This window comes from Leucopleurus acutus (genome assembly GCF_964270905.1).
Source record: "Leucopleurus acutus genome assembly, chromosome: 4".
NCBI classification, from domain to species: Eukaryota; Metazoa; Chordata; class Mammalia; order Artiodactyla; family Delphinidae; genus Leucopleurus; species Leucopleurus acutus.
This window is the reverse complement of record NC_139146.1, coordinates 129703348-129716881: the sequence shown is the minus strand read 5'-3', so window position 1 is coordinate 129716881 and position 13534 is coordinate 129703348.

Below are 13534 nucleotides of genomic sequence, written 5' to 3'. Positions count from 1 at the left end.
TATCTGTGGCAAACTGGGTGAAACCAACTGGTCTGCCATATATAATCATCTTCTAGCTTCATGTTTCTTGTCATCATTTTTCTGATGGATCTATGCAATCTAGTCTATCATCCAATTTGGTTTACACACCTTGGCTATTCGTGTGATTCTGGATAAATTTTTTGGTCTCAGCCCTTTCTATGCATAAAGTTAAGAAAGCAATATACTTCCTTCACTTATTTCGTGTCTTCGATTAGTAATTTGAATTAACACTCTTTTTTGGTGAATTGTCAGGTAAAAGTGTTACAAAAAGATTTTTTTTTTTTTAAGAAACCACTGTTCGCCTTGTTCAAATTTGAGCCAACTCAAGTTCTCTTTGGGTAAAAGCCAACTCAAAATATGTCTCAAGTTCCTGACATGAAAGAAGCATAAAAAGGCAGGAAATTTAAGACCACTTAGTGATTTTTAATATCACAAGGAAAAGTTTCATTGATTTTTGGTATCTTTTTCCCTTTAGAAAAATAGATTTTAAATGTTAATAAAGCCCAGGCCAGTCTTCCTTTGAAAATGAAAAAGGAACTGGGGATGCGGTGTTCATTTAATGATGGGTATATGAAAATGACAGCATCCTAGGGAGTGAGGGCAATGATGTAAATATTTTTAAATGAGAATATTAAAGGCTTTTTCCTGACATGCTAAAGGCAACATGTACAGAGAATAGTTAAAATGACTGCAAGTGGGTAAAAAGCTGAACTGGTTTGTTGGAATAAGTATTATTGGGATGTATCTCTGTTTTCCTGATAGGGCTTAAAGAAATGATTGATTAAATATATGTCGTATCTTGGTTTTTGGAAAAAGCTAAACACATTTTTATTTATCAGATGGTTATTTTTCAAAGGCTTTTTATGTGCTTACTCTTCTCTAAAAAATTTTACTTTATCTTCTTTCTTCTCTTCCTAGTTTCACAGCTCTGCCGTTGGTCTTATTCTCTCAGTCTTCAGCCATCTCAGCTGTTTCTGGTGGACAGAATACTGTGTTGCCCCCCCTTACAACACAACACGTAAGTGTCCAGATTGGAGCTTCAGTTATTCCTAGTTCCTTTCCTAGAGCTTTACAGAGATTGCTGAATGGCCATTTGGCTAGAGTCTCTGAGATCTGTGCTTGTCTGAGCTTATGGGCAATCTCTTATAATGTTAAAGAGGTTAAAACAAGTCAAGAAAAAAATTTAATTAAATGTCATCTCTCTATTAAGGAGTAAATGTCTTCCATATTCTCAACTTCTATCTGAAAATTTTTCTTTTTGAATTTGCCCTTAATTTCACAGTACCTAAAAATTCCCTTAAGACCAACTGGTAGTTGTGAAGTTTAATTAAAAAAAAAAAAAATGATGACATAATCACTCTTTAAAAAAAAATCAGGGGATATTAAAAGCAAAGTATTTGGTATACTCTCTGTGCAAAATTGCAGTCTCACTTTGTTCTGTAATATGTGCCACATCTATCCTTGAGTTGGTATATTCAGTTTTAGGTGGTGCCTAAAACTGATACATGAGGTGCTAATATTGATGAATGAGCTTAAAATTACACTCTAGCCGTGGATGAGGGACTCATATAAACCCATTTATGCAGGAGGAAATAGGAAATGGAGAAGAAACTCCACCAGCAGGGGCAGTGCCCTGCATACTCTTGTGCGTATTCACAGTTTGTGACTGGAGGAGTGGCCAGATCCAGAAAGGGCTATTACCTGTTCTCTCATCCCCTCCCTTACAGCAGATTATTTTAAAGGCTTAAACTTGCATTATATATCAAAGCTGCATTAATTGTTAATTCTAGCTGAATAGTTTTCTTCTTGACCCAGGGGTAAGCACATTAGAAGGGAAACGTGGCAGGGTATAAAAAGAAGAGCATCACCATTCTTTTCGTTTACGTGGGTGTAATAATTACACACTTTGAGGGGTGAATTGAGTAGAATATTAATATATTCCTCTGTGAGTTCTTTTCAGTTTTCTTATCTCTATACTAGGTATACTCTTTCACCTTTGCAAAATTCAGTGTGTCATCACCTTTCATCCTTAGCTTTCCTTTGGGATGTAATCATTAGCAGTTGAGGAAACTTTCACACTCTTTTCAAGGTGAAGGGAGTCATTTAAGTAAGCTTAAGCCAAGTAAGTACTCATTTTCACTAAATATTAAAATAAAAGTCATCTCAGTACAAAGGCCTGTGTTTAAAATATTATCAATGAATGTTCATCTGTTAGCTAGAGAGATTCTTCCTGGCATGAATCCAGGCTTGTCTTCATGAGTGAAAAGAGAACATTTTGTATTCTACCTGCCAGGTGAGAATCTGAGTCATACTTTCCAAACTGCTGTTTTTGGAGGCGGGGAGCCAATGAGAAATTTAAACTGTAGCCGTTTTCCTTCTTCATAAAATGCATAAAATATTGACAGAGTGTGTAATATGCATGGTTTTTAATTTCCTGATCTGGTTATAAAGTTCTAATGAATGATCTAGGAGAACATGAGCTAATTTAGAACATAATTCTTGGAGGAGTGTGTTATGCCCCAGGGCTTTGGTTTTGGAGAGACCTTTGATAATATTTAGCATTTTTCCATTGGGACTCTTAAGTAGCACAATCTGGGTAGCTTTAAGTTAGGATGTTTCATTTCCTTAAAACAGTTTTTCTCTTATTAGCATTCCCAAGCTTTTTGAATGGTTATAGAATATGATTGGATTAATAAAAGGTTTTCTAGGAGACAGCTCAATTCATTAATAGGATTTTTATTATCAAAATTAGCATTTATAATATTATATTTTGAAACAGTTGATAAATGAGTTAGAGTGTACATTTTTAGACTAACATTTTGATTACAGTTTTGAAATTGAAAACTCCACATTTTTCGGAGTAATGATGGGTTTGGTGATTCTGTTGCTTAAATTATTTCCTACTCTTATCCATGCTATAATCAAATTTAACAGTTAAAAATATTCATATTGTTATTCACCATTATTATGGGGATCTTAGATTCAGTGAACTGTTTAAATATTCACCTTATCCTTCTTGTTTTCCAATGAGGGTGTTTTCCAGTACCACCAAGCAATTAACTGCATTCTGACACCACCTACCCAGAGATAGTGTCAGATCCCACAGGTTAAGGGCTCAGTCCTATAGCCCTGACCCCTCCCCCACTTCCCTGCCCCAACTTCAGACACTGTCATAAGTCCAGGTTGTCACCTGTGCTTCTGACTGACCAGCTAGATTGGAGGTTCCAAGGACTCTGCCTCCTCGGGGTTGATTAATTTGTTAGAGTGGCTCACAGAACTTAGAGACTACATTTTACTACTAGATTACTGGTTTATTATAAAAGGGTAAAACTCAGGAACAGCCAGATGGAAAAGATGCATAAGGCAAGGTACAGGGAAAGGACGCAGAGCTTCCCTGCCCTCTCCAGGTGCCTTACCCTCCCAGCCCCTCCACATGTTCACCAACCTGGAAGCTCTCTGACTCCTGTCCATTTTGGTTTTTATGGAGGCTTCATTACATAAGCATGGTTGATTAAATCACTGGCCATTGGTGGTGACTGAACTCAATCTCTACTCCCTCTCTCCTACCCAGAGGTGGGGATGGGGGCATGGGGGAGGATTCTAACTCTCTAATGGCAGGGTTGGCTCTACTGATAACCAGCCTCTATCCTTGGGTGCTTTCCAAAAGTCACCTCATTAACATAACAGAAGACACTTATGTCCTCATCACAGGAACCAGGATGAAGACCCAATACATATTTCTTAATTTAACTCACAGTGTCCCAAGTACTCTGGCCCACAATTGTTTTCTCCTTTTTAGAAATCTTATTTCAACTCAAACATCACAGTCCAGTAATGATACAAGAATTGTTTTCCATTGACTACATCAACGATAGACAATTTGCTTCAGCTCTGTTCTGTTTCTTGCCTTGCTTAAATAAGCTTCTCATTGCCAGTAGCTTTAGACCAAGTATTAGCCTGTCCTTCAAAGACTTCTCTTACATGACCACATGCTACCCTTTGGAACTTCACTCTCCTGACTCTTCCACAGGAAACGTGTAATTTTCACAAAACAATCTAGTCACTGCCCCTACAATACCCGATATACATCTGTACATGAGTACTTCTTTTTTACATTTTCTCTAGCCTTCATTGTCTTTCCTTTCCCTTTATATATACTCATTACCTTATTAAATCCAATTTAAAAATCACTTTTTGCTTTAAGTATCTCCACATGAATTCTGCTTATAGCTCTCTGTCTCTCCTTACTTTGGATTTCAGTAGCATTCACTATTTATTAGATAACATTCACCAGGCAAATACATGAAAACTTTAGATGTATCTTTTTCTTTTCTTGGAGTATAATAAGCTTAAGGGCAAAAACTGTCTTATCTGTCTTATTCATATACTGCACATAATACCTGCTCCATAGAAGGCACACACTGTTTGCTGAAAAAGAGTGGAAGGAAGGAAGGAAAGAAAATAGAGAGGAAACGAGGGAGGGAGGGAGAGAGAGAGAGAAAAAGATTTGTCTCCTGTCCCAATAAGAATGTAAGGTTTTGAAAGATAAGGGCTATGTCTTTGGGTGAAAAGAAACCATGAATATGCATTTCAGAATTGGAGATGCTTAAATATTCATTCATTCAATCAGTATCTATTAAGTTACTCCTTTTCTGTATCCATGAGGGATTTTTGCTCTCTGGGATCACAGGAAGAATCGCACAGCTCTTAGCCTCATTCATCGCAACAGTCGGGAGAATAACAGTTTCTTCCCACCAAGTTTTTGGGAATATCTGTTAGCTACGTCTTCCATTTCTATATCTGCATAAAAAGAATATTTTTCTTTCATCTACTAAACAGATACTGATTATGGCTGGGTCATTGTTACATTAAGAACACAGATAAATAAAGCCTCAAAATAACCTTAATCTTTCTGTGATGATAAATACCTACTATTTCAGTGCCAGAAAACAGCAATCTAAACCTATTCTGAAGTATACTTATAAAGGATGTATACTCTTACATTAGTGGGCTAGTTGTCTGTGCACCTTCATTCTATATATTTGTTTTTCCTCCACGCCAATGCACAAGAAAGCGGGGCATATATTCACTTTCTTGTTTAATGTCCTCTATTACCAAGGTGGTGATGGATGTCCTAATCAACTCTGCCTGTAAAAAAAAGGGTCAGAGAAGCGGTAGCTTGCTCTGGAGTCTTTTCTGCCAACCCTGTATACCATATCATATCAGTTAGGATACACTCAACAGAATGTATGAACCCTTAAGCATTATAGTGACCAGGTTGATTAGCTTAGCAGCTCAGTGGTCGTTCTTTCCATTTTTCTGCACTGCTGTCCTGTCCAGGTGGGCTAGCTCCTCTCCACATTGCTGAAGCTCCAAACATCATGTCCTATACATCAGTGTCAGAGAAAGATTAAGAACAGTTTCTTCCTTTGGCATTAAAAAATATTGAAAATGAAGGGTCTTTTCCCAAAAGTCCTTTAATATTCTTCATATTTTCTATTAATTTTTTTCCTTCTCCAAATAGAATCTAGGGCCAATGTGGCCAGAGATATTTCTGTTTTGTCTACTTCTCTTTCCCCTTGTGTCTGCCATGTAGTAGGTGCTCAGTAAATGTTTGTGAAATTAATGAATAAATATATGTATACATGTCTTATTGGCCAAACTGGATTGTACACACTTTCCCCAAACCAGTCATAGACAAGGACGATGAGACCCTGTGACTGACTGTGACCCCTCAGAGTTTATCTGAGTTGAATGGGGAAGGGTAAACTCCAGAACCAATCGGGACCCTGGCAGCATGAAAAGGAGGCAAGTGGGTTGGTAATACACATGGTCTGCCCTAAATGTCAGAGCAGGGGATTTTGTGTGGGGGCAGAAGTCAGCATTTGCAGTAGGTTTTCAGTAAAGTAGGGTTAATAGAGAAAGAAGCAAATGTGAGCTAAAAAGTAATAAAAACTTTTTCCAACATAGGAAAGAAATGAAACAACATTGGATGCGGTAAGATGGCTGAGTCATGCAGCTTGAGATTGCCCAACTGTTTTTACATCTTTATGTACTCTAAGGCTTTATAATGCCCAATGTAGTGTTAGCTATTTAATTAAACTTTGTGGTAGAACTTTGTTTTGCTTGTCCCATTTTCCAGATATTATCAGGGATGCTTAATCATATCCTTAGGAAGTAGTATCCAAAGTTATTGGAGAAATAAACTGTCTCAGATATTTTAGTTTTATTTCTCCACATTAAATTTTATCTTTCTAGATTTAGGCCTGAACATCCAGTAGAAAACTTTAAATTCTGATTCTGCTACCTACTGGATTTGCTGCAACTTGCTAACAGAGATCTTATTTTGGAAATATTTGGACAGTTAACCAACAGTCTTAGGTCTGATGATTGAAATAATCAGCTCTTCCCCAAACTCCATGTCATTGACCTTGTATTTTTCTGTCATGTGTACCTCCATCATGAAAGCTTTTGCTAAATACTTTCCTGAAAAATGGTAATCAGAGACTTTAGCAAAGTCCAGATACATCAGTCCATCAAAAAAAAGAAGAAGAAAAAGAAGAAACATTTTCTCCCTTTGAAACCCATAGTTCTGTCTAGAGATTTTTGTTTTATTTTCAAATAAAAAATGCTTTTAATAATCAGTCCTGGAATCTTCCTCATGTTTTATAAATACTCCTAGATATAAATTTTCAAAATTTACTTTCTCTTCTTTGAATTTCAAATCTATATTTGTCTGTTTCCTATTATCATGCATTTATTTCATTCTCCATGATTTATCAAAGGTTTAAAATTTGATTCAACAGTCTTGTTTGGTATTCTTTTAGAATTTTTGGAAAGGTCTCAAACACATTTCGAAGGGCTAATTTTTCTTCCTTACTTTGGGTTTTAGGGCCTTTTCACCAATATTCTGCTTCCAAAAACTTGAGAATTATGTTCCCTGGCAACTAAGATAGAACTTGATAGAAACTGAACAGTTCCAGTCTCATTACCATGCATTAATAGGGTTCTATCACTTCCATCTGAAGATTTCTTCCTTGAATATTCAGAATAAAATAGACGATATCCTGTAGTGATTAGACACATGGGCTTCAGAGTGTGCCTACCTGGATTTGAGCCCTGGTTCTGCCACTTACTGGCACTGTGATCTCTTTGTGTCTGCATATGGGAGTAATAATATTCTTTTCGTAGCACTGTTGTGAAGGTTACATGAAATACCACCCAAAAGGTACTTAGTATAGTGCTGGGCACATTGTAATTGCTCAAAAATTGTACCTAAACTATGATGTTGAGAAAGAGATATGGTATTGAAGCAAGGAGAAATAAAGTTTGGGGGGAGGTTTCCAACATGATAGAAATGCAGTGGTGCTAGGAGATTGAATATTCTGCCAAGAATCAAGGTGTTACTTGTATGTGACATTGCATATTTGCTACTTTTGTATATGGCACTTCCTATTAGATTCTACTGCAGTAGTTTAACACTCATGACAAGGGATGAATATAGCCATTTAGAGGGTGTGTAACCCCTAAAGAGCCAGTAAACTTATCTGAGCTTTGACCTTTGCTTCCTGTAAGCACTTGGAAAATGTCAGTTTTTTTTTTTCCCCCTGAATCTTACCTCAGATGCCCTTTGGTGTGTCTAATATTTCAGACACTACCCTTTGAGACATGCATTTTTCTCCTTCCAATCATCCCCTCCCTTTATAAACATGGACTTGGATCCTAGCCTGTATCTAAATGGGCTCTCTCCTTGTTGAGAGTGATCTTCACAATCTTGAAGTCATCTGTAGCCCCCTGTGTTAAGGTCCATGCTCTGTGTTGTTTTGTTCCCCTGTAGGACTTTCCCAACTCTGAACTCTGCCTCTTAACCTTGGAGATAGACAGTGAAATCTTTGTCTAGTTCTAGATTGTGTGTTTGTCAGACTTTTTAGGGTAAATGGTAAAAATAAACATGTCAGAATAATTTACATACAAGGATGTTTATTGCAGCTTTATGTGTGATGGTGAAAAATTGAAAACAGACTAAATGTTTATCAACCAGAGAATGGTTAAATAAATTATGTCACATCCATAAGTTGGAATACTAGGTAGACATTAAAATAAATGAGGTATATTTATATATAGTTGTATAAAAAATTTTCTATAATGTTGGTTCTATAAGAGCAAGTTGAAGAACATTATGTATAGTATGAGCAGTTCTTTTGTGTATGAACACACACACACACACATATATATGTGTGTGTGTGTGTGTGTGCAAAATCAAAAAGGTCTACAAATCTGGCAATTAAGCTCTTAATAGTGGTTATCCTGGAGCAGTGGAGGCGGGGGGCGTGTGAGGAATAAAACTTTCACTTTTATTTAATACACTTCTGTGATGTTTGAATGATTTACAGTGAGCATGAAATCTTATGATAATTAAAATATATAAAACTTATCAAGTAGAAACTGAGTTTTAACTTTATCTGCTTTAATTATGTCACTTATTGATTTTTTAAAAAATTAAAAAATGAGGAATATTTCATATCTATCCCACCTCCCATCCATAATCCTGGAATCTGATGATAAAAATTAATGTAATGGCCCTGGAATCATAGACTCAATTTGATGCCAATTTACATTTTAATATCCAAGATTAAAATAGTAACTAAACAATTTAATAACTGATGTTATCAATTTGCATTAAATAAAAACTTTTTTAAAGAAAAATAAGGGGAAAATCTTTTCTTACACTATAGTTAAGGTGTTTTTTTTTAATTTTTGAGTTTTATTTTATTTATTTTTTATACAGCAAGTTCTTATTAGTTATCCATTTTATACATGTTAGGGTATATATGTCAATCCCAATCTCCCAATTCATCATACACTATAGTTAAGGTTTAAAGGGATATTTGTTCAAAGGGAAATAGCTCAGAAACCAAATGTATAACAAAGGACTCTGTGTACAAGAAGTAAATTAAATATTGGGATAGGATATGGGGAAAACTAGTGCCTGGCATACCATTGTCAGGCTTACAAATGTTTTTTGTTATTTTAATAAAGGTGATCATGGTTTGCCTAAGGACAAAGACACAGAATATATTAACTCTGTGTGTGTGTGTGTGTGTGTGTGTGTGTGTGTGTGTGTGTGTTAGGGGAAAGAAAGAAGGAGGAGAGGGAGGGAAGGAAAGAGAGAGAGAGAAAGAAGGAGGGAGGGAAGAAGGGAGAGAGAGAGAGAGAGAAAAGAGAACTAGAGAGAGAGATATTGAGAGAGAATTGTCCTTACCTCTCAAAGTTCACTTCTCCTTGCTTATGACCTGTGTTCTGGTGTAAGGTCAGAGAAGGTAAACTCTTAGAAAACCTAGAACATGGAAAATGATAAAAGTTATCAAAAAGTAAAAACCTGAGACTTCCAGCTTCTGGTCTAGCATGTAAGAAGGTTGGATGTTGCCACTCTGTCCTAACAACAAGTAAAAGGCTGAACAAACTGAAAAATTGACAACTCTCCTTAGATCCATAAGGGTAGTGAGATCACAGGGAAAACTGCTGTTTCCCCCCAAATTGGAGAGACTGACAGGTGAATACAGGGAATCAAGGCTTACCAAAATAGAAACACATGAACTGAAAGCCCCTTGGGAACCAGTGATGGAATAGAGAAACCTAAACTGTAATATATATCTCAGTGTGGACAACTCTGAGAGTTAAATACCCAGGGGGGCCCAGCCATGGGGAGAGGGCACCCATGCTCTTTTGAGTTCTATTTCCTGGAGCTCTATCAGGTTCTCAGAGTACATACTGCAGAAAAATCCCCTGCGATTCTGGCAGAGGACAGGGAAAAGGAACCATTTTGAAATATGCCAGAGAATTCTGTTCTTCTTAATAAGGTCTACCGTCAGGAGAAACTAGTTAATGAGAGCCTAACCTGCTGGGGTTTAATGAGCACCTAACTGACATGGGGGAAAGAAAATACCACCTCCAGCCCCCTCTAGTCTTCCATGTGGGAGAAGGGAAATATGCAATGGTCCCCAAGTCTAGCCATCCTTTCCCACCTAAGGGGGATGGGATGGGGAGAACTGAAAAGTACTTGTGAACTTCACAGTCTAGAGGTACAGGCTCACTGAAATATTGGGACTTAATCATGTGAGTACAAAACACTTCCCTTCCCCCTAAACCTTACTGCCGCATTATATTTGTCCCTCAGTAACTGAGGGGGATTGATTCCAGGACCCTCCACAAATTCCAAAATTCTCAGATGCTCAAGTCCCTTATATTAAATGGTGTGTATTTGCATGTAACATATGCACACCTGCACATCCTCCCATATGCTTTAAATCATCTCTAGAGTACTTATAATATTTAATAAAATGTAGATGTGTAAATAGTTGCCAGTGCACAACAAATCCAAGTTTTGCTTTTTACAATTTTCTGGAATTAAAAAAATTCAATCCAAGTTGATTGCATCGTGGATATGAAACCCATAGATACAAAGGGCTGACTCTATTTAGGACCTATTTATAGCTGTTATTTTTACCCAACACATCATGCCCAGATATCAAGAAAAAATTACAAGATATACTAAAAGGCAAAAAAGACACAATTGAAAGAGAAAGAGCAAACATCAGAACCAGACACAGATATGGCAGTGATGTTGGTATTATCAGACCATGAATTTAAAATATTTATGATAAATATGCTAAAGGTCCTAATGGATAAACTAAACAGCATTCAAGAACAGATGGTAAGTGTAAGCGGAAAGATGGAAAATCTAAGAAAAAACAAAACTGCTAGAGATCAAAACCAACATAACAAAAATGAAGAATGCCTTTGATGGGCTTATTAGTAGAATGGACACAGCTGAGGAAAGACTCTCTATCTGAGAATATCTCAATAGAAACATTTAAAAATGAAAACCTTAAAAAAAGAGAATAAGCACTGGGAAAAAAACCTGGAATATCCAAAGACTGCAAGATATTTCCAAAAGGTGTGACATATTTGTAAGGGGAATACCAGAAGCAGAAAAAAGAGAGAAAGAAACAGAAAAAGTATTTGAAACAATAACGAATGAGAATTTCTCCAAAATTAGTGTCAGACATCAACCCACAGACTCAGGAAGCTCAGAGAACAATAAGTAGGATAAACACAAAGAAAACTGTAGCTAGGCGTATCATTTTCAAACTATGGAAAAGATAAAGAAAATATTCCTGGGCTTCCCTGGTGGTGCAGTGGTTGAGAGTCCACCTGCCGATGCAGGGGACATGGGTTCATGCCCTGGTCCAGGAAGATCCCACATGCCATGGAGTGGCTAGGCCTGTGAGTCATGGCCGCTGAGACTGTGCATCTGGAGGCTGTGCTCTGCAATGGGAGAGGCCACAACAGTGAGAGGCCCGCATACCGCAAAAAAAAAAAAAAAAAAAAAAAAAATTCCTGAAAGAATACAGAGGGGAAAAAATACCTTACCTATAGAGGAAAAAAGCTAAGAATTACATATCTGACTTCTCTTAAAAATCTCATAAGCAAGAATAGAGTGGAATCAAATATCTGGTGTTGGAAATAAAAACAAAACAAAACAAAAAACCAGCAACCTAGAATTCTATACCCCGTGAAATTATCCTTTACAAAAAGAAATACTTTGTCAAACAAAAATTGAAATAATTTTTCGCCTGTAGACCTAACCTGTAAGAAATGTTAAAAGAGGTTCTTTAAAGAGAAGAAAAATGATATGGGTCAGAAACTCAGATAAAAAAAGAAAGATCACTGGCGAAGGACTAAGTGAGGGTAAAATAAAACTTTTACTTTTCTTATTCTTAATTTATCTAACAGATAACAGTTTGTTCAAAAATAACCATAGCATTAGACTATGTATGCTTGTGTGTATATGTATGCTTATGTGTAAGTGAAATGAATGAATGACAATGATAGAAGAAACAGGAGGAATTATTTTGTTATTATAAGGCACTTTCATTGCCTGTGAAGTGGTAGAGTGTTATCTGATAGTGGACCTGGATGAATTGTTAATGTATATTGCAAACTCCAGGGCAACCATTAAAAAATGAAGCATAATTAATATGCTAAAAAGGAGAGAAAATGGAATCATATAAAGTGCTTAATCAAAACCACAAAGAGGAGGAGACCTTCAAGATGGCAGAGGAGTGAGACGTGGAGATCACCTTCCTCCCCACAAATACATCAGAAATACATCTACATGTGGAACAACTCCTACAGAACACCTACTGAATGTTGGCAGAAGACCTCAGACTTCCCAAAAGGCAAGAAACTCCCCATGTACCTGGGTAGGGCAAAAGAAAAAAGAAAAAACAGAGACAAAAGAATAGGGATGGGACCTGCACCACTGGGAGGGAGCTGTGAAGGAGGAAAAGTTTCCACACACTAGGAGCCCCTTCACTGGCGGAGACAGAGGTGGTGGTGGGGGAATCTTCGGAGCCACAGAGGGTGCAGAGGGCAAAGTGAGGAGATTCTTGTGCAGAGGATGGGTGCCGACCAGCATTCACCAGTCCGAGAGGCTTGTCTGCTCACCCGCTGGGGCGGGTGGGGGAGGAGAGCTGAGGCTCAGACTTTGGAGGCCAGACCCCAGGGAGAGGACTGGGATTGGCTGCATGAACACAGCCTGAAGCGGGCTAGTGCACCACAGCTAGAAGGGAGGGAGTCCAGGAAAATGTCTGGACCTGCTTAAGAGGCAAGAGACCATTGTTTTGGGGTGTGCAAGGAGAGGGGATTCAGAGCAACGTCTAAACGAGCTCCAGAGACAGGCGCAAGCTGCGGCTATCAGCGTAGACCCCAGAGATGGGCATGAAACGCTAAGGCTGCTACTGCTGCCACCAAGAAGCCTGTGTGCGAGCACAGGTCACTATCCACCCCTCCTCTCCCGGGAGCTTGTGCAGCCCACCACAGCCAGGGTCCCGTGATCCAGGGACAAATTCCCCAGGAGGACACATGGCACACCTCAGGCTATTGCAACGTCATGCCAGCCTCTGCCACCACAGGCTTGCCCCACATTCCGTACCCCTCCCTCCCCCTGCCTGAGTGAGCCAGAGCCCCAGATCAGCTGCTCTTTGAACCCCATCCTGAGTGAAGAACAGACGCCCTCAGGCGACCTACATGCAGAGGCAGGTCCAAATCCAAAGCTGAACACCGGGAGCTGTGTGAACAAGGAAGAGAAAGGGAAATCTCCCCCAACAGCCTCAGGAGCAGTGAATTAAATCTCCACAAACAACTAGATATACCCTGCATCTGTGGAATACATGAATAGACAATAAATCATCCCAAAATTGAGGCTGTGGACTTAGGGAGCAAAGATATATATATATATATATATTTGTTTTCCTTTTTCTCTTATTGTGAGTATGTATGTGTATGCTTTGTGTGAATTTTGTCTGTATAGCTTTGCTTTTAGCATTTGTCCTACAGTTCTGTCTGTCCGTTTTTTTCTTCTTTAATAATAATTTTTTATTTTAATAACATTTCTTTTCTTTCCTTTCCTTTCCTTTTCTTTTTCTTTCTTTTTCTTTCTTTCTTTCTT